This window comes from Arvicola amphibius, chromosome X (assembly GCF_903992535.2).
Source record: "Arvicola amphibius chromosome X, mArvAmp1.2, whole genome shotgun sequence".
Lineage (NCBI taxonomy): Eukaryota > Metazoa > Chordata > Mammalia > Rodentia > Cricetidae > Arvicola > Arvicola amphibius.
In genome coordinates, this window is record NC_052065.1 from 5,653,683 (window position 1) to 5,675,045 (window position 21,363).

The window sequence follows — 21,363 nt, forward strand, 5'->3', positions numbered from 1 at the left end:
GCAGTAAGTTTGATGTTGCACAATAGATAATGATGGGGTCTTAGTTAGGATTTCTGTTGTTGCAGTGAAACACCAGAACCAAACAGCAAGTTGGGGAGGAAAGGGCTTATTTGGCTTATGCTTCCACATCATTGTTTGTCATCAAAGGAAGTCAGGGCAAGAACTCAAACAGGGCAGAGCTGATACAGAAGCCATGGAAGAGTACTATCTTTACTGGCTTACTCTGCACGTCTTACTCAGCCTACTTTCGTAAAGAACTGAGAACCACCATCCCAAGGATGGCACCACCCACAATGGGCTGGCCCTCCCCCATAAATCACTCATTAAGAAAATCCCTTACAGGCTTGCGTACAGCCTGATTTTATAGAGGCAATTTTCCAATTGAGGATCCCTTTTCTCTGATGACTAGCTTTTGACAAGTTGACTAAAAACTAGCCAGTATAAATGCTGTTGACTTTATTTCCTGTGAGTGTGTGTGCATACGTGTGTATGCACGTGCATGTTTGTGTTGTGTTGTGTTTGTATGTGTGTGTATGCATGCATGTATATGTGTAACTTAGAAAGTGTTGCCTAGAGACTGCAAGCCTCCAAAGCTTAAATAGTAGGTAAATTAGCTAAAATGATGTAGCAAAGAGCCTGCAAATCCAATGATTTAAGTAAGACTGAAATTTTCCTCTTGCTTAGCAGGATAGAGTTGAGGGAGCAAGGCTGTTAGCACAGCAGCACTGCTCTAGAAATTGCTTTTAGACGTAGCACCCAACCATTTTATATGTTTTTGTTGTCCCCTAGACAAGCAGTTTTCAACCTGTGTTGCAACCCTTTGTGGAGTTGAATGACTTTTGTAGAGGTTGTGTATCAAATACCCCGCACATCAGATATTTACATTATGAGTCATAATGGTAGCAAAATTATTGCTATGAAGTAGCAACAAAATTGGGACTCACCACAACATGAGGAATTATATTTAAGGGGTCACAGCATTAGAAAGGCTGAGAACCACTGCCCTGGCATGTTGGCATCATCTGCATAGTTGAAGCTAGTTTACTGCCTCTCTTACACTACAACCGATGGGCCATGGTTACAGACAAGAAGAAGTGAGAGTCAAATTATTTCCTTTCTCTCCTTTATTAATTCTTTCAGGATTTTGTACACTGTATTTTGATCGTTCATCCCCCTCCCCCAACTACCCCAAGATAAATCCCTCTTACCTCCCCACCCAAATTTGTATCCCCACTTTAAAATTTTAAACCCATCGAGTCCAATTTGTGACGCCTGTATATTCTTGGTTGTGCAGTCAACCTACCAGGAGCTACACTTTTAAAGAAAACTGACCCTTTCTCTACGCTAACAATTGCTAATAGCTCCTTGAGTAGGGAGTGAGACTTCGTGCCCATCCCACCTCTCCATGCTGAGATTTTGTCTGGCTTGAACTGGCACAGGTCTTGTGTATGTTGTCACAACCATTGTGAGTGCATGTGGAATTGCATTATGTGTCTAGAAAACACTGTTTCCTTGTAGTTATCTGTAGTGATGTGCTGCGGGCAGGGCTGCTTTTCGTCCCGCCCGGCTCCCGCATGGTTAGCTTTATACCCGAAATAACAACACACAAATTGTATTCATTTAAACACTGCCTGGCCCATTAGTTTCAGCTTCTTACTCACATCTTGACTAACCCATATCGAATAATCTGTGTAACACCACGAGTGGTGTCTTACCAGGAAAGATTCAGCACGTCTGTCCTGGTGGCTGGCTTCATGGCATCTGTCTCCCTGAGGAGAGGCACGGTGGTCTGGCTCAGAGAGCAGAGGCATGACGATTTATTAACTTCCCTTCCCAGCATTCTGTTCTGTCCACTCCGCCCACCTAAGGGCTGGCCAATCAAATGGGCCAGGCAGTTTCTTCATTAACCAATGAAATCAACTCAAACAGAAGACCCTCCCACATCAGTTATCTATGACTTCTGGCTCTTACACTCATTCTGTCCCCTCTTCTGCAGTGATAGTGGGACCTCTGGAGGAGAATGGTTGAGTATATATGTTCCATTTAGGGCTGAGTATTCCACAGTCTCTCATTCTTTGTACCTTGACCAGTTGTAAATGTTTGCTAATCACCATCCACTACACATAGAAGTTTCTCTGATGATGGTTGAGAGATACATTAATCTAGGAATTACTAGGAATCTGTTTAATACTATGTTCTTTTAGTATAATAGTAGATTATATTCTAGGGCTACAGGTTTTTGGCCTGATAATAAAGTATGGGTTTCATCTTCTGGACTGGGACTTAAATCCATTCAGAAGGTGGTTGTTACTGTCATCATGTTCATGACAGTATTGCACCACTGAGGATGTCTTGCTAGATCAGATGTGTGTGTGTGTACATACACACTTATATGCATATATACATGTATATGTGTGTGTATGTATGCATATATATATGTATACATGTGTGTATGCATATATATATATGTATACATGTGTGTATGCATACTCATAAAGGAATTGAAAGAGTCACTCTATAATGAGGCAACAGTGCCTCTACCAGGCACCATAGACTAACAAATAAAAATCCCCATGCTAGGAATGGGTTGCCTCTTTTGGAGTTGTTGGCCGGGAAGGTTCCATAGGCCCCCAACATTACAAGTGATTGTCAGTGTTATTGGTTACCCTACACATCTTGTTGGCAAGACCCTTTTCTGATAATATCACATACTTGATTCATAGAGCATGAAGAAGTCAAGCTGCTACTCATCTGGAAGCTCCATCCTTGTAGGATAGCTTTCCTAGTGTGGAAAAGTGCTATGTATGCTACCAGAGAAGAAAAGTGAGGGATTTTCCTTAATGTGGTGTCTTAGTTAGGGTTACTATTGCTGTGCTGAAACACCATGACCAAAAGCAACTTTGGGAGGAAAGGGTTTATTTGGCTTACTGTTTATCATTGATGGAACTCAGATAGGAACTCAAACAGGGCAGGAGCCTGGGGCCAGGAGCTGATACAGAGGCCATGGAGGAGTGCTGCTTACTGACTTGCTCCTCATTACTTCCTCAGCGTAGTATCTTATAGAACCCAGGACCACCAGCCCAGGGATGACATCACCTATAATGGGCTGAGCCCTCCCCCATCAATCACTAATTTTGAAAATGCCCTATGGGCCTGCTTACAGCCTGACCTTCTGGAGTCATTTTCTTAGTTGAGGTTCTATCTTCCTAGCTTGTGTGAAATTGACATAAAATTAGTCAGCATGAGTGAGTTGCTACTTCTTATATTCCGTTGACTTATAGTCAGTTGACTCCATATTGCTACAAGTAAAGTTGGAAGATATAGTGTACTGGCTGGTTTTGTATGTCAATTTGACACAGGTAGACTCATCTGAGAGGGTGCGTCCAATGAGATCCAGGTGTAAGACATTTTCTTAATTAGTGATTGATGGAGGAGGGTCCAGCCCATGGTGAGTGGTACCATCCTTGGGCTGGTGGTCTTGGGTTCTATAAGAAAACTGACTGAGCAAGCAAGCAGCACCCCTCCATGACCTTTGCATCAGCCCCTGCAACAGGATCCTGCATGTTTGAATTCCTGTCCTGATTTTCTTCAGTGATGAACAGCAATGAGTAAATGTAAGCCAAATAAACCCTTTCATCCCCAGCTTGCTTTTCAGTCATAGTGTTTCATTGCAGCAATAGAAACCCTAAGACATGTAGTTTCTAGCTAAGTAGTCATCAAACATGACTACTGTGAATTTGTAGGGTAAGTAGAGTTTCAAATTCAACCTCTCAAAACCCAGATGTCAAAACGTCTTATTTCTACTTCCCTTCCTCTTCTATTGATAACATATAGGAAAAAATATTTTAAAAAATCATTCTGAGATACATTCTTTTCTGTCCCAGTAAGTAAGCTGTTACTTACATAATTAATGTCAGATCAATACAGAAGAGGATTCTGGAAATGTATGCAACTTTGTTTGATAGCTAGGGACTTCAAGCATGGCCTTATAAGTCTTACAATGAATGACATCTTCAAATAAGGAATACATAGAGTAAGTGGTGTTCCAAATGAGCTGAGAATTACTGCATCTAGTTTCCCAGTTTCAGAAGCTCTACTTTTTCAGCAACTGTTTTTAAGTTTCGAGTTGCTGGTAACACCACTAGCAGCATCTTTAAGACAGCAACAAAATAGGAGCCCATGTTTTCCCAGAATCTTATAACCTATGTAAAATCACGTCTCTTAAATCAAAATTTTGATAGCAGTAAAAATGTGTAGATTTTAAATAAATAATTTTATGAATTTGAGAAATGAATAGAGACATCTAAACAATACTCCTGCCAAAATAAAAACAAAATCACCCTAGAAGTTTCTTGTTCAGCTTTGTCTGCAACCTCTGCCTCTCCATAGGCAACCAATGTTGCAACTGCTCTCTCCATATACTAGCCTTCCTTGTCCTTAAACCTATATCACACAACATACTCTCTTCTGTGTTTAAGTTCAGGACTTCAAAAGCATGTTTCTGATATTCATATATGCTGATGTGTGTTTCACTAGTTAGTTTTTTGTCGCTGTAGAATATTCTATTGAATAGATATACCATGATTTATTCGTGTCACTAATGATGGACATTTAGGATGCTCCATGTATGGAATCTTAAAACATATGCCTTTATAACCATTTCTTGTGCGTGTTTTTACAAAGAAATATACATACATTTATGTTGAACATATATTATGCATGTGGAGTAGATACCAGAAAATAATGATGAAATTTTGATTCATCAAGGGAAGGAGACATCATGATCTCTATGAAAATGTGTGTTCTCTTTCATGTTCTTCACCCCAAACCCCAGTGGCCTTTAAGCTTAACATCCCAAAGTAGGGGAAGCATTTTAGTAATGAAGGTCAACCTTTGTTAAACCTGGGAAAACAAAGTCTAACAATCCTGTTCCCCAGTGTAGTGAGCTCCAATTTTAGTAACATTTGTTTCCATGTGATTGAATGTTGAGTTAAAAGAATTGTGTCATCACTTGTGAAATTTTTGAGAAAATTCCTAGTATATGATAAAAACTATAAAAAATAGCTTGTTAAATAAGAACTGGGAGCTATATGTATGTTGCTTGTTGCTATTTTTTTAGCTAGACAGAGTATACACATTTTCAAATAGTGAATAAAATAATGATTACTGTTCTCTCAAAGGAATGAAAGAATAAAACAGGGTTTGAAGTGGTTTGAATGAAAATTGACATCTAAAAATGGATATGACCCTATGAGATGATTCAGAGACAAATTTCCAATCTGGAGAGAGAATAGTTGGTATTGCACACAAAACCAACATCCCTTATGCTTCCTGGTCTCAATGTCTCCTGTCAGGTACTGACTCTGTTGAGCCCAACAGAGTACTTGAACCTTGGAGTACTTGAGAACCTTATTTTTCACATAATAAGCTAAGAGTTTCCAATTGATTCATCTGTATGCATAGTCTTTAAGTTCATGTTTCTATTTTAACTTGTCCAGTTGTAGTAGGATATGGCTTTGTATACAATTTTAAGGAAGTTGTAGTACTACCTTATATGTATAAGGGAAATAGTGATGGGGAAAAGGGAGTATTCCTGCATTTCAGCTGACCTTTAACTTTATGAAGTGAACCAAAACATGACCATAAATTAGTTACTAAAGGTTGGCAGGCATGAATGATGTTTGACCCTCAGATGGCAAGGACTCCCTGTCAGTGAGAAAGCTGGCTTGAACCAGCCAGCATTTCCTGGTATCTTCCACTTGACTGCATTCAGAAGCCCATTCAAAGCTACTTGAAGTTTCCACTGAGCAGTTAAACTGCTGGCCTCTCATGGTGTAGAATCCTTTATAAGCAATTTTGTATTTGCTATTCCTCTTATAGAGAAGACTTTACTATGTACTAGTGTGTACTAGTTCAGGCATACTATTCTAACGAAGAATCTAGCCAGCAGGCTGAAAGATGACTATCCTAGACAGTGTTTTTATTTTTGTTTTCTACCATCATTATGATGAGAGAAACAATTTAAGGGAGGAACTATTTCATTTGGCTCTCAGCTTTCGAAGTTTTAGACCATAGTACTCATCTCCATCATAGTAATCAGATCTGTGGTGAGGCACGATATGGTGGGGGTCACATAAAAGAGCAGAGAAGTTCACTTTGTGGCTGACAGAAAGAAAAGGAAAAGAGGGAGACAAGATATATCTTTTCAGAGCATGTCTCCAGTGACTCACTTCCCCCTAATAATGATATCATATTATTGATCCATCAACATACTGACTAGATCAGAGCCCTTAGATCTGGTCGTTTCCAAAAGGTCCATCAGCTGGCAACTAAGCACCTACTATATGCCCCCTTGCGGTTATTTCATATCCAAGCTGTAACATTTTACCTCTGCCCTCCTGAAATCTTATGTCTGTCTTATAATACAAAATGCATTCAACCTACTTCCAAGAGTCAATATAATCTTAACAGTTCTAGCTGTGTTAAAAAGTCCAAGCCCAAAGTCTCTTTGAAGACCAAAGGAAAACTATTAGTTGTGAACCTCTGTAAAATGTAGAAGTCATGCAGTATACATTCCACATTCAAAGGCACTGGAAAAAAATTCCAGTCCCCAAAGGAGAAATGGGACCAAAAAAGAGGAATGGGACAAAAGAAAGACTAGAACCCAGTAGGACAAAGCTGAAATCCTGTAGATGCATGTCTAGCATCCATGACATGTGGTGCCATTATGGGAGCTCTAAGTAGGTTAGGATTGTCCTGTTGCTGTGGCCTTGCTGTTTGCAACCTATATGACCTTTTGGGTTGGCCCTGTTCCCCCTGCAGCTTTCTTTAGCTGTGCAAGTCTCTGATATCCCTAGTATTTTCATCTGCACAGCTTTACACATTGCCCTCTAGGGGTCCTGCAGGGATCTTGATCCTGCTACAAATTGCCTACCCTCCCAGGCTTTCTTTTGAAATCTGGGTAAAGCCTCATGATCCCATAACTCTTGTTTTCTGTATCCTTGTAAAAACAGCATCTCATGAGCAACATCAAGGTCTGTTGTCAGCTAAAGCAGTATCTGTGCCCGCCTTGGACTATGGCTTCAGTGGCCTGTAAGTGCTTGGATGTGTGAACATGGAGAAACACTTTCAAGTGGCCTTATGCCAGCAGAGAGCCATACAACTTTTTTTCAAAGCACAATCTTTCAAATCAGTTAATCTTTATACCCCTGAGCCTGAATGGCTGGGTTTTGGTTATTCCTGAAGATAATCAAGGTATATTTACTATTGTCCTGATGCAAAATAGTTGGCTTCTTTTAATGGCCCAGAGCTCTTCAGCAGTCATATTTTCCTTGACCCCAACATTAGCTGCTGCTTTTCTGCTCAAGTGGTAAAATATCCCAATCTTTCTGCTTACAATTCTCATTGTAAACTTGGCTAAAAGCAGGCAATGAGACAGATGCCACAATCTGAATGACCACTTCCCTTGAACTTTCCTCTGCCAAATTTAGTAGTTTGTCACCTTTATTTTTTTATTAATTTTATTTTTTGTAGGTGGGTGTTTTTCCTTCATGTATGTCTATACCACGTGCATGCCTTAAACCTGTGGAGGCCAGAAGAGGTATGGATCCCCTGGGATTGGAGTTAGAGTTTTGATCCACTATGTGGGTGCTGGTGATTGAACCCAAGTCTCTTGGAAGAGCAACAGATACTCTTAACCACGGAGCCATCTCTCCAGCCCAATCTGTCACCTTTAAGTTCATCTTACTGTAAAATCTCAAGACACTGTAGATGGGTTCTTTTTCATGATATTATAATATGGATATCATCTAGTCTAATTCCCAGTAGAGTTCTTGTTCCCATCTGAAATGTCATAAACACAATCTTTACTGTCTACATTTTATTAGCCTCTGATCTTCTGAACTCTGGCCAGAATCACCCATCAAACTTGGTTACAATTTTTTAGCTTATATCTCCAAATGTTTTCAAACTCTTTAGGAAACCAATTCCAATGGCTTCTGAACCACATTATCAGGTAAACCCATTGTTACAGTCCCACATGCCTGCATATATAAAGTTTTAAAAGCTGAATTTAAAAGATATCTCTTATTTGAAATTTTTGGGACTAGAGTATTTTTTGGTTTTTTTCGAGTTTCCCCCAAGATTTTAGAATATTTGCATACTTTACCAGTTGAATACCTTCATCAAAAAATATGAAATTGGGGCTGGAGAGATAACCCAGCAGTTAAGATCTCTGACTGAGCTATTCTTTCAGAGAACCTGGATTTGATTTCTAACACCCACATGGCTCAGAACAGTCTATAACTCCAGTCCTTTTCTTCCATCCATGGACACTGCATGCATGGTACACAGACATAGTCAAGCAAAACATCCATTTACATAATAATAAATTTAAGTTTTTTAGAAATTTGAATGTCCAAATATGATACCCTTAAATTTTTTGGACTTTTAGGTTAGGAATATGCAACCTGAATTACTTGGAATAGTCATGGCATGAAGCAGGTGTTTATCTATGGCTATTAATATCACTGTGTACTTTGATCTTTCATACTTTACCAGGCTTCAGTGATAACTTTTGACCACTCCCAAGTATCAAACAGTTGACAAAATGCAGATATTGCCATCAAATGGATAATATTTATCAAAGGAGAATCCCAACCAGCAGTGTTATATCATATTTAATGATAAATTTAAAACAATGTTGTTGCCATATTTCTGTCAGACAATGAAAGTACAGATCTAAAATAAAATCAGTAAAGGAGTTTTGAAGGTAGTTGTCTTCACTACTTAGTACCGATCTTTCTAATAAGATTTAGAATATGTTTCTGTGTTTATTTTTATCTTTTATATTTTGGGGGGAAATGCCTTCTCAATTTCTCTAGTGATTTAAGGTATTTTTTTTACTTTATAACAGAGTCAAATATAGGAGAATTTGTGTTAATACATCTTCCTTTTTGAGTGTTTTTTAAAAATTTAGGTTAGCATAGCATATTTATTGTTTTTAAATAGCATTTAAAAATTAGCACACAGAGTAATGGGTTTAATTACAGTATTTCTGGATTTTTTGGATTATGATATAACATCATTTTGCTTATCTCCCCTTTATCTTTCTGTGTCCTTACCCCTGCTGTTCTTTCTTCCCCTGATACTTCCTTCTGTTTTCATGTTACAAATTTTCATGTTACAAATACATATATATTTAAATCTTAGATTCTGCATATGAAAGAAAATGTGATATTTACCTTTGATTTAACAAAGCTTTCATCTTTGAACCTTGATATCCAGAAATTTTCAGTGATATGGCATTACTAGTCAATCACTTTATTGGTGCTTTAAGGCTCATGGTAGTTAAGTATTGGCAGCTACCAGATTCAGATGTCATTTAAGAGCCAAGACATTATTTGTAATACATTTTGACATATAAAATAAAGCATTAATCATTAACCATTTGTTTTAGTCCTGTTCTATTGCTGTGAAGAGACACTGTGACCAAGGGAGCTATTAAAAGATAAGGGATTTAATTGGGAGGTTACTTTCAGTTTCAGAGGTTTACTCCATTCTCATCACGGTGGGAAGCATGGTGGCATGTAGGCAAACACTGGAACAGTAGCTGAGAGCTACATCCTGAACCAGAGGCAGTGAAAGAGAGAGACAGAGACTGACTGGCTGGCTTTTGAAACCTCAAAGACTACCCCAGTATTGCCCTTCCTTCAACAAAGCCTTACAAGGCCATACCTCCTAATCTTTGTAATCCTTCTCAAATAGTGCAAATTCCTGGTGACTAAGAATTCAAATATATGGAGGGAGCATTCTTATTCAAAACACCACACCTTTTCTTGAGGAGATCTGTTAGCAAGTCCTCCACTTGGCATTAAATGGACAGCCTGTGGACATTATGGATTACTTGGATATTTAATTCCCATATGGAATCTGGAAGAGCAAATTGTAAGTCTGCATTTATACTTGGAGAAATCACATTCTCATTTTAACTCAAGCATTCCATGAAAGATGAAAAAGAAAAAGCCCCGTTTATAGAAACTACTGAGATTTCCCGGTAGATTCAGTCTTTCTTATGTCTCAAGAGTGTGTATTAAGAGACTTCACATGCATTCATTTCTTTTGATACTGCCCTTGAAATAGGACATAAAAGAAAAGGAGAAGTAGGTTTGGAGATTTGTCAGGACACATTTCTGCAGGAGGACACAAGGATCACCAGATCAATACTATGCCTCTCTCTTCTAAGTTCAAGGATAGTGGTTCACATTTTAGGCTAAATACTGTCAGTATCATAGTTTCAGGTAGTCCTTTACAGAAGACTCCCATGCTTGGATGTGTGTGAAAAAAACATTTCTAGTGTATCACAGCTCTCACTAAAGCATTATGGAGAAGAGACTATTATGCCTGTGTTACGGGAGCTGTCAAAAAGTATCTGTGTGGTAGGGCATGTTTTTATTTGGGAGTTATGTGACTATATTCCACCTCCACTTTGTTTATGTCTACCCAGTCATCTGTAAGCAAGTCATGTGACTTCTCAGGAATTAGAACCTCACAAAGATTAAAAATAAAAAGAGAGAACCAGGCATTGGTGGCACATGCCTTTAATCCCAGCACTGGGGAAGCAGAGGCAGGCGGATCTCTGTGAGTTCGAGGCAAGCCTGCATTACAAGAGCTAGTTCCAGGACAGGCTCCAAAGCTACAGAGAAACCCTGTCTCGAAAATAGATAAATTAAATTAAAATAAAAAGCAGGGTAGTAAGATGGCTTAGCAGGTAAAGGTACTTACTGCCAAACCTGACCACCGGCATTCAATCCCAAGGACCCACATGCTAGGAAAAGGAAATTAATTCCCACAAATTGTCCATCACATGGATGCTGTGGCATATTTATATACATACATGCACACACCTGCATGAATACACAATGAGTGTAATAAAAAATGTAAAAGGAGACTGGGTTATATGTTGTGTACCAACCTTTTGGTTGTACACAGTGCACAATTGCAAGGTCACTTGGCACTGCCCCAAGTAATTCAGTAATGGATGTTGACTATAGTGATCAGTTTAGTTCAGCCTGAATGAAGAACACATTTATGATAGAAATAGGTAGCTGGTAAGGAAGGCTGGTGCTAGAGATTGAGGACTACATACTTATGAGGGATTTAGGTTTTGTTCTGTAGATACTAGGGTGTTTGTGTTGAATAAGCAGGGCACCATATGAGCTGCTATCTGTGTAGTCTTATCTTTAAGCAGGTCACCAACCTTTTCTGAACCCATTAGTCCTCTTTAAAACAAGACAACAACCAAAAGAGTTGGATCATATGGTCTTAAATATTGCTTTTCTTAAAAATTTTCCATAAGTTTGTAACAAGAAGCAGCAAGTTTTACTAAATGATCATAGCTTTTTTGAGACCTTACCTTTATAGAGGACCCTTTATCCTGACAACAATCTCATAGATAGAAGCTCAGTTCTGTCACCACTTGGGGGGAGAGTGCAGCAGGCTATATATGCTTTCAGATATCACATTGTATTCATGAATGTTTTATTTAAACAGATTTTATAAAAACATGGGCTAGCTAAAAGCCACATTTAGAATCTATTCCATTGCTAAATGCTAAACTTACCTCAAATCATTTGTCCTCTTCCTTGATCAGTCCCCATCTGGTTTTGTTGGTTTTGCTGCTTGTGAATTTAGAGGCAATTTCAGGTTGATAATTTTAACAGGAATTTTCCTTAGTAAGAACTCTCTAAGGCTAAGGATGTAGTTCAGTTATTTTTCTACCATGTATAGTACTCTTGGGTTTGATACCCCAGTACCATGTAAACCAGGTATGGTGGCAAACACCTGTAAAGCCCAACACCTAGGATGTAGAAGCAGGAAACTCAGAAGTTCAAGGTCTTCCTTGCCCATATAGTAAACTCAAGGGCAGTCTGGAATACATGAGATCCTGTTGAAAGAGGGGTAAGGGAGAAGGAGAGAGAGAAAACTTTCTATGTACTATAAAGTTACAGTCTACACTCTCCCCTAGAATCAGCCTCTGAAAAAAATGGGGTACACATAATTTATTTGGGTGGTGATCATCACCTCCCTTCTATTTCCCTTTCCTGGGGCTCTCCATGTGTGTCCCTCTAAGGGTCCTCCTTGTTACCTAGCTTCTCTGGGGTTGTGCTTCATAGCCTTGTTATCCTTTGCTTTACATCCAATATCTACTTATGAGTACATAACATATTTGTCTTTCTGGGGAAAACTTTTTTTAACAATTATTTTATTTTATTTGTGTAATGCCTAGTATAACTAAAATAACAGGACATAAAAAACTTGACCTTTTAGAATGCTTCTGGGCCATGTATATGGTAAATCCTTGTCAGGCTAATTGCTATGAACTTAGTTTTCAAGAATATTCTTAGTATAGAAATGTCAGTATTATTAAGGCTGTAATACATGTAAAATGATAGATTAATGTTGTTCAGCTAACTGATAGCTTTGCATGGTGGGAATTACAGGAGATTATAGTACCAATGAACAGTAACATTCAATATCTAGGTTAGCTTGTTCTATATATAATAATGGCTAAATTATCAAATGTTGAGATGGTAGCTGGTATCTTACATTTCTAAGATAAATTTTAATGTAACTGTTACAACATTAAAAGTAAAAACTATTGCCTGTCTGTATTCTCCTTTTTCTAATGTATTTTTTTTATTTTTGAGAATTTCTTTGGATTGGAGACTTAGCTCAGTGGTAGAGTGCTTGCCTAGCAAGCTCAAGGTCCTGGATTTGGTCCTCAGCTTCTGGGAAAAAAATTTCTTACATCATTGCATCATTTCCACACCTCCATCTCCCTTTCCCCCTGCCAATCCTTCCTATCTGTCCCCACTGTCTCTCAAGTGAACATTTTTTTATTTGCTGGGTGAATTGTCACACACCTGTTGTCCCAACTACTAAAATGCTGAGGCAAGTGGATCTTTCGAGCCTAGGAGCTTGAGACTGCCTGAGCAACATAGGAAAGCCCCATCTCAAAAACATATTTTGTTTGAGTGCCTGCTAAGTAAGTACCCAGAAAGCTTTTAGCAGTACATCTCTGGATTATGCACATATACGTGGAGCATCATTTGAAAGCAACATGGGAGAATCACTATAATGAGAAAACTACCCCATGACCCCTCCTTTATGAACAGATGGAGACTGTTGGCTCTGTCATTGATCCAAATGAAACATCAAATCCAAATGCTAACCATCAAATGACCTTCTAGAATGAGAAAATTTTTACAAAATATTTTTATTATTATCTAGAATTTCATACGTGTGTAAAATTTATCTTGATCATATCCACCCCCAACTCCTCCCTGAAACTTCCCCCAGGCTGCGCCTAAATACACCTCCCTCCAAAATTTATATCATTTAAAAAAAAATCACACTGAGTCCAACTTGTGTTGTCTATATGTTCATAGGTGTGGGGTCATCCATTTGGGTGTGGGCTACCTACTAAAGACTACCCACCTCAAAGAAAAGTGATTCTTCTTACTCCAGCAGCTGTCATCTGCCAATAACCTCTCAGCTAGGGCTAGAGCATCTGGAATCCACTGCCCCCAACACATACTATGTTAAAATTTTCACCTGGCTTGATATTCTGCAGGCGGGACTTATGCTGGTAACCACAGTTGCTGTGTTTTGATGTGTGCAATAGCCATGTCATGCCCAGAGGACAGCATTTTGCAGCACTCCTTCCCATCTTCTAGCTCTTAAGTTCATTTCACCCCCTTTTTATGAGATGTTTCCTTAACACTGGGTGAGGATTGATGTAGCCAGCCCATCTATGGCAAAGTAATCACAATCACTTATTCTCAAAGACTTAGGATAGTTATAATTTTCTGTATTAACCTCTACCCTCTGAAATAAGCATGTCTGATCAAGACTGAGAGTATCACCAATCTGTATGTTAAATGTAAATATTTGAAGATAGTTTGACAATGTGCTATTTAGTAAAACATCAGCTGAAAACTAAGAATTTAGAGGGAAAGAAAGGGATGTAGATAGAGGGTCATGGGAGTGAATATAATCAATTCACTGTATGTATGTACATATATATGAAACTTAAATTTTGTATTTTAAAATTAATTTTATATGTATGGATGTTTTGCATGTGTGTATGTATGTGCACTACATGCATTCCTGATACCTATATAGGCCAAAAGAGAGCATTGGATCCCCTGAAACTGGAGTTATGGGTAGTTGTGAGTCCTCATGTGGGGGCTAGGAATCAAAGCCAGATTCTCTGAAAGACCAGGAAGTGCTTTTTACCACTGAGCTATTTCTCAAGCCCCAGAACTTAAAATTTTAAGTTACTTGTCACCTATTCTTACCAAAGAATTAAATTAAGCCTCATGTAGGGACTCAATACAATATATACCACATCTTACTTTAGTAACAAACTATTTTGTGCTTTTAAGAGGAGTCGCCTAGCAAATCAGATGACAGTAAGTTGAGAGTTCCTATACCTAAACATAATCAAGGCAATATACAGCAAGCCAACAGCCAACATCAAACTACATGGAGAGAAACTCACAGCGATCCCACTGAAATCAGAAACAAGACAAGGTTGTCCGCTCTCTCCATAGCTATTCAGTATAGTTCTTGAGGTTCTAGCTAGAACAATAAGACACCAAAAGGAGATCAAGGGGATACATATTGGAAAAGAAGTCAAATTCTCACTGTTTGCTGATGATATGATAGTTTACATAAGTGACCCCAAAATTCTACCAAGGAACTTCTATAACTCATAAACACTTTCAGTAATGTAGCAGGATACAAGATTAACTAAAAAAATCATTTCTGTTGGGAGTGCAAGCTGGTATATCCCCTTTGGATATCAGTATGGTGATTTCTCAGAAAATTAGGAAACAACCTTCCTCAGGACCAAGCAATACCACTTTTGGGTATATACCCAAAGGATGCTCAATCGTACCATAAGGACATGTGCTCAACTATGTTCATAGCAGCATTGTTTGTCATAGCCAGAACCTGAAAACAACCCAAATGCCCCTCGACCGAAGAATGGATAAGGAAAATGTGGTACATTTACACAATGGAGTACTACACAGCAGAAAAAATAATGACATCTTGACATTTGCAGGCAAATGGATGGAGCTAGAAAACATTATTTTGAGTGAGGTAACCCAGACACAGAAAGACAATTATCACATATACTCATTCATAAGAGGTTTTTAGACATAAAGCAAAGAAAACCAGACTACAAATCACAATCTCAGAGTACCTAGACAGCAATGAGGACACTAAGAGAGACATACATAGATCTAATCTACATGGGAAGTAAGAAAAGACAAGAGCTCCTGTGTAAATTGAGAGCATGGGGACCATGGGAGAGGGCTTAAGGGGGAGGAGAGAGGCAGGAAACTGAACATGGGAAATTGGTTGCATAGACAATGAAAGAGTTGATGGAATCAGAAAAGCAAGAGGCAGCCTAGAAATTAGCAGCTATAGGAAGCTGCACCACTCTTTCCCTGGAAAGGTCTAGAATAGAGGGTGACATTACCAGAAGCCAGATAAAGGAGTAACCTGGAGTAGTGATCCTGAGGCAGCCTCCTGGGAGCTGTCTATGGAAGAGAACCAGCTGCGGTCAGAGGTGCCCCAAACCAAGAAAGGACAAAGTTGCTTGATCTTTTCTTCATCCCCATCCTCCAGTTACCTGCCTAGATGGCCTTCCAGTGGAGATAGCCAGATATATGGTCATAAAAGCCTGAAGACTTACCCTGAACAAAGCAGAATGGCGAAGACTAGGAGAGTATCTGAAAGAAAACAGACCCATCAGTGACCCCATAAAACACTTTCAGATACACCAATTGTCTTCTGTGTGCTCTTAACACAACTCTATTGTGGCATAGTTTATATACAATAAAATGTAAAATTAGAAGTAAATAATTTGATGAGTGTGGCCAACAAAATAATACTCATCAGATTACCACTGCTGAGAGCTACAATGATTTAATCCACAAAAGTTATCTTTTTTGCCGCTTCCTAGTCACTTTCCACTCCCATCCAGCCTCAATTTGCATAGTTTTGATTGATCTAGTTCCCCCGCTCCTCCTTTTTTGGGTAATGTCAGAATTTGTATATACCCATTCAGTGATTTTTGAATTTTTTTCCTATGGTTCTTTGACTTGGGTTCTAGATATTTGATTTCTCTTCTTTTTCTGGCTTATTTCTTTCTTCCTTCTCTCCCCTCATTCCTCTATCTCTCCCTTTCTCCACCCCCACCATGTACAATATTTATAGAAGCAATGTGTTGTTAATAATTGATTTCAAATTTTTGTTTGGAGTAGATTTTTGTTTATTTGTTTTGCTTTTTTCCAAGACAGGGTTTTTCTGTGTAACAGTTCTGGCTGTCCTGGAACTCACTTTGTAAACCAGACTGGCCTCTAACTCACAGAATTCTGCCTGCCTCTGCCTTCCAAGTGTGAAGTAGATTTTTTTGTGACCACACTGTTTCTCAGGCTAGCCTGGACCTCATCAAATTCCTCTTGTCTTAGCCTCCCAGATGCTTAGATCATACACATAGGTACCCACATCTCTCCTAAGTTCTTTTACTTTCAGTAAAGTCATCTCTTGGTCAGTCCAGTTGGTTATGTTGTATCTCAATTATTGGATCACATTTTTCTGCTTCTCTGCACATCTTAGAATTTTACTGTACTCCACATATCTTTTCTCAAATTCCTGAGTCGAAGTATGGTTTAATTTTGTTTGTTACTATGACTATTGGAAGCCTTGCCTAGGCCTGATGATTAGCATTTATGGCTTTTTTAATAGCTCTAGAGAATACTAGGTTGACAGTGGATTGTATTTTTAATTTGATTCACTTCACCTGTGATTAGGCCAACCCCCAACCTCCTGTCCCTCTGCTGCCTTTTCTGTCTTACCAATATTTTGTGCAAAAAGAGCCAATTTTTGCAGGGCCTGGAATCCAAGTGCTGTGATTAATGCATGTGATAGCTTTTGGTTTCTGAGCTTATCTTTCATTTCTAGACTAAATTCAGGGAGTGGAGATAGAACAACAAAATTGTTAGCGTGGGTGATTTTATTTTGCTTAGGAATAATTCTAAATTGGATTCTCTATCATCTTAATACTGTTTTCCAAAAAAGCTGATTTACTCCTTGCCTTTACTGTCAAAGGCTCTTTCTTTTAGTGGTCTACTTAGACCAGGCAAGCAAGTATGGAAATTGTCATACTTCTGTAATTGACTTCATCATGACTTCCCACCATAGGAAGGACTGTTCACATGCTCGTATGTCCTAAAAGTCTTTTATTTTGTTTTCAGCACCTGCAAGACAATGTTCTAGAAAGGATGGTGGTTCTTTAGAGAAGACCTCACTTCATTAGAAAGTGGTATGGAGTAATGTCAGAAAGCAGTCAAGGGTCATGTCATTTAAATACATGGGGAGGAAAGCTATAGGTTGAGAGACTAGCACAGGCAGCAGCAAGAAGGCTTGCACAGCTGGAGCAGATAAATAGATGATGGGGAGTATAGGTGGTAAGAGATGCGATTGGAGAAATAACTAACTACAATATCTTGGAAAGTATTGGAGGCCATTTTTAGAAAATGATACCTTTTCTAAACTAAGTGTCCCTGAAGAGTTGTTGTAATGTTTAAAGCAAAGTCTCATTGTGTAGTCAGGCCTCAAATTTACAATACTCCTCCTGCCTTAGCCTCTAGAGTGCTGGGATGCAGCATTACACCAACTTGCTCCAAGAGAGGTTAGATTGGACCTGCTACCTGACATAAAATTATTGCAGGATCAGTGACTTCTGCATTAAGAATACATTGTAGAGAAGTAAGGAAGAAGTAAGGAATGACTGTGGCTTGGGCCATGGTGCTAACTGTGGAAGTCATGAGGAGTGGATTTTTCAGATATGGTTTGAAATAAAAAATAGTGGCATCTGTTTAATGAATAGAACAGTATTAGGGGACATAAAGCATGACTAACGTTATTTTTTAGCCTAAATAACAAAGGTAATGGACTAATAATTGAACAAGATGGGGAAGGCTGCAAAAAGGCCATTATGATAGTGTGATCAAATAATTTTAGATGTATTGAGAGATTAGACATGCAAAGGGTATACTCAGGTGGTGATATAAATCTGGAGTTTGGGGGGTAATCTGAGCCAGAAGTAGAAATTTGATGATTGTCAGACTATAGATGGTTTGAAAACTCGGGTTATAACTAGATTATACTATGAGGAGATTTAATGTATTTGATACAGAGGAGAAGGGCCAAATGTTTGCATTTGGAGATCTCCATTGTTAAGATGATAGATATAAGTAGTAATCAAGCTCCAGTAAGAGGATAATCGGGTGACTGCAGTGTCCTGCTACTCAAATGAATGAAAAAGGAGCCACAGTTGTCATGTATACACACAGGTCAAATGCATGTGTAGCTCAAATGATCAGACAGCTCAGGGACTGAGAATTGTTGCATAGATTTAGCAATAGTGCTGACATACTGAGTCCGAATGTGCAGGATAAAAGGCATGGATGTCCAAGTCTCATATCTGGAGAGTCACATTTAACTGATCTGGTGTGCACACTGAATTCCAGGACTTTTAAAGACCCCCAGGTATGTCTAATAAGGTTAAGACCACTATCATCTTTATTTTCTCATCATTGTGATATGTCCTTAGTGTCAGAAACTGACGTTACTGACTGATTAAACACAAGTTTTTATCTGTAGGGCTTGTTTCTGGATACTTGGGATCTGAAAGCTGATTAGTAACCAGTAAAGGGATAAGCTGTTTAGTGCCTGTCTTAAACTGGCTTTTAAGCTGAAAATCTCTTGGCTTTCATTTTTTCAGGTGGTTGATTTGTTTTGTGTTTACTCAAAAGACATTTTGTTTTAACAAGGGTAAGTTCAAGTTAATAATAATTTTAAAAACTCAAAAGGAAATTTTAGTGTAACTAGTCCAGAAAAAAGTAGCCCAACTTGAAAGCATTTAGGTGAGTTAAGCACATTCTTTGAAAAATCCTGAATATTTCATCCCTCAAAAGTTGTCTAGTAATAGGTATAGAAATTTAATAATTTTTCACATTCTTACCGTAGATGTTAGGAGTTATCTAGATGCTTTAGTAAATTTGAGTTGGTTTGGTATCTGTTAAAGAATTAAAGAATATCATGGTAGGCTATAGGAAAAGAAGTCTGATTTGCAGCCTGGTTAAATTAGATACTATATGACAAAGAGAGTGGCAACGCAAATGCATTAAAAACAAGACCAAGGAAGAAGATAGAAAAAGAGAGCAGAAAAACGGGCTTAATTTTTACAGGTTCCCAAAAGGATGCCAAATGTCTACACTAGCCCTTCTCAATCTGAGTTACATTCCAACAAGAGAAATAAACCCTAATGCCCTATGACATCCAGTGAATGACGTGAATAATTCTTTCCTGAGTATGCAGTGGGGCTAGTCATGTACCATCTTTGGAAGAATTTAAAAAATAGTCATACAAATGATATGATAATGCTCTCTAGGGTTTAATTTTATTGTGGAACCCCAGTTGAGAAAGTACTATTCTGTCTTCTTAGATAATGAAGTAAGTTTTTGAGGTATGTCATTAGGAAAGAAAACATTTTTAAAAACCTGCTATAAAAGTACCAAAATTTAAGAATAGTTTCTTTATTGATTTACTAGAATAAAGCTGGGTGTAGTAGATATAATCTCAGAATTTTGGAGGCTAAAACAGGAAGACCGCCATGAGGTTTAGGCCAGTCTAGACTACATACTGGGTTTCAGTTCAGCTCATGCTGAGTGACATGTCCCAACAAAATACTTAAAGGATTCACTAGACTAGTTATTAACAATGCATAAAGACTACTATTTTATACAAATCCTCACGAGAGTTTTCTAAAGAGTTTAATGTGTATCCTTCCAGGCTTCTGTCTATATGCATGAACATCTGTGTTAGTAGTGTTTATTTCAAAGAACAGGATCATGCTTTTCATTAGCATTTTTCCATACAACATTATGGATGTTATTCTATATTATTATGTATTTATTCCTTTCTAAGGGCTGCATAGTATTACATAGCTTGGTTGTTATATATTTATCTGTTCATTCTGTCAACAGACATTTACAACCATCTCAAATTGTTCACTACTACAAGCAATGCCATAACAAAAGTATTTTTCAAAACTTGTTGGGAAAATTGTATATTATAAATTCTAGAAGTTGAATTGTAGCCAGGCAGTGGTGGCACACGCCTTTAATTCCAGCACTCGGGAGGCAGAAGCAGGAGGATCTCTGTGAGTTCGAGGCCAACCTGGTCTACAGCTAGTTCCAGGACAGGCTCCAAAGCTACAGAAAAATCCAGTCTCCAAAAATCAACCCCTCTGAAAAAAGAAGTTGAATTGTTAAAGTCAGGATCCTTGCCTATCTTAATTTTTTATGTAAAATTTCAAAAATTGGAGAATACTGCAATTGTTACCAAGGATTTTCATAGACAACGAGCAATAGGAAATAGAGAAATCAGAGAGTCTGGTATGGCGCACATGTTTATATGAGCACTAGAAAAGCAAAGGCAGAATCACTGTGAGTTTGAGTCATCAGTCTCGTCTACCCAGGAAATTCTGGAAACAACCACACCTACAAAGTGAGATCATGTCTAAAAAGTATGGAGGAAATAGGAATGCAAACGTATTTATTACTAAGATTATCTCATGTGGTTATAGGGCCTGAGAAGCCCCATCATAGGCTGCCTTCAGGCCGCAGACCCAGGAAAACCAGTGGTAGAATTCAGTGAGTCCAAAGGCATGAGAATTAGGAGTGCCACTGTACATGATCCCTGAAGTCTGAAAACCTAGAACCAGGAACTTCAGTGTCTAAGGGCTGGAGAGGATAATTTCACAGTTCAAAGGGAGGGAAGGAGAAAGATAGATTGAGATTGGCCTTTTTGGTCTACTTGGACCTCAGTGTGTTAGTGGTGCTAGCTAGCATTGGTGCTAGTGGGTCTTTAATCTATTAACTCAAATACCAGTCTCTCCCACACACCAAGAAATGATATTTTTACCAAGTCTCTGGGAGACCATTAGCAAAGCCAAGTTGATATGTAAAACCAACCATCATTATAATTAATCTCCATGTACCTTTTATTCACTTAAATAGATAAATTTGCAAAGCAAAATTTTATTTTACCTTAACCCTCACTTTCTTCTACTCAAAGATCAGATTTTATTATGAATCAAAGATATTCCATTTCCTCAACAGATAGATCCAGGTTAATGGTGCTTTTATGAAATAATTATAGATATGGTATCATAGCTAAAATTAATGACAATTCCTTAATATCAGTGTTCATAATTTCACA

The 21,363-nt window shown here is 38.3% G+C and overlaps 1 protein-coding gene across 1 annotated transcript in view; it reads left to right on the forward strand.

Annotated features, from left to right (window-relative positions):
* Map3k15 (mitogen-activated protein kinase kinase kinase 15) overlaps nt 1–21,363 on the forward strand; it is a 116,084-nt gene that overhangs the window by 43,508 nt on the left and 51,213 nt on the right.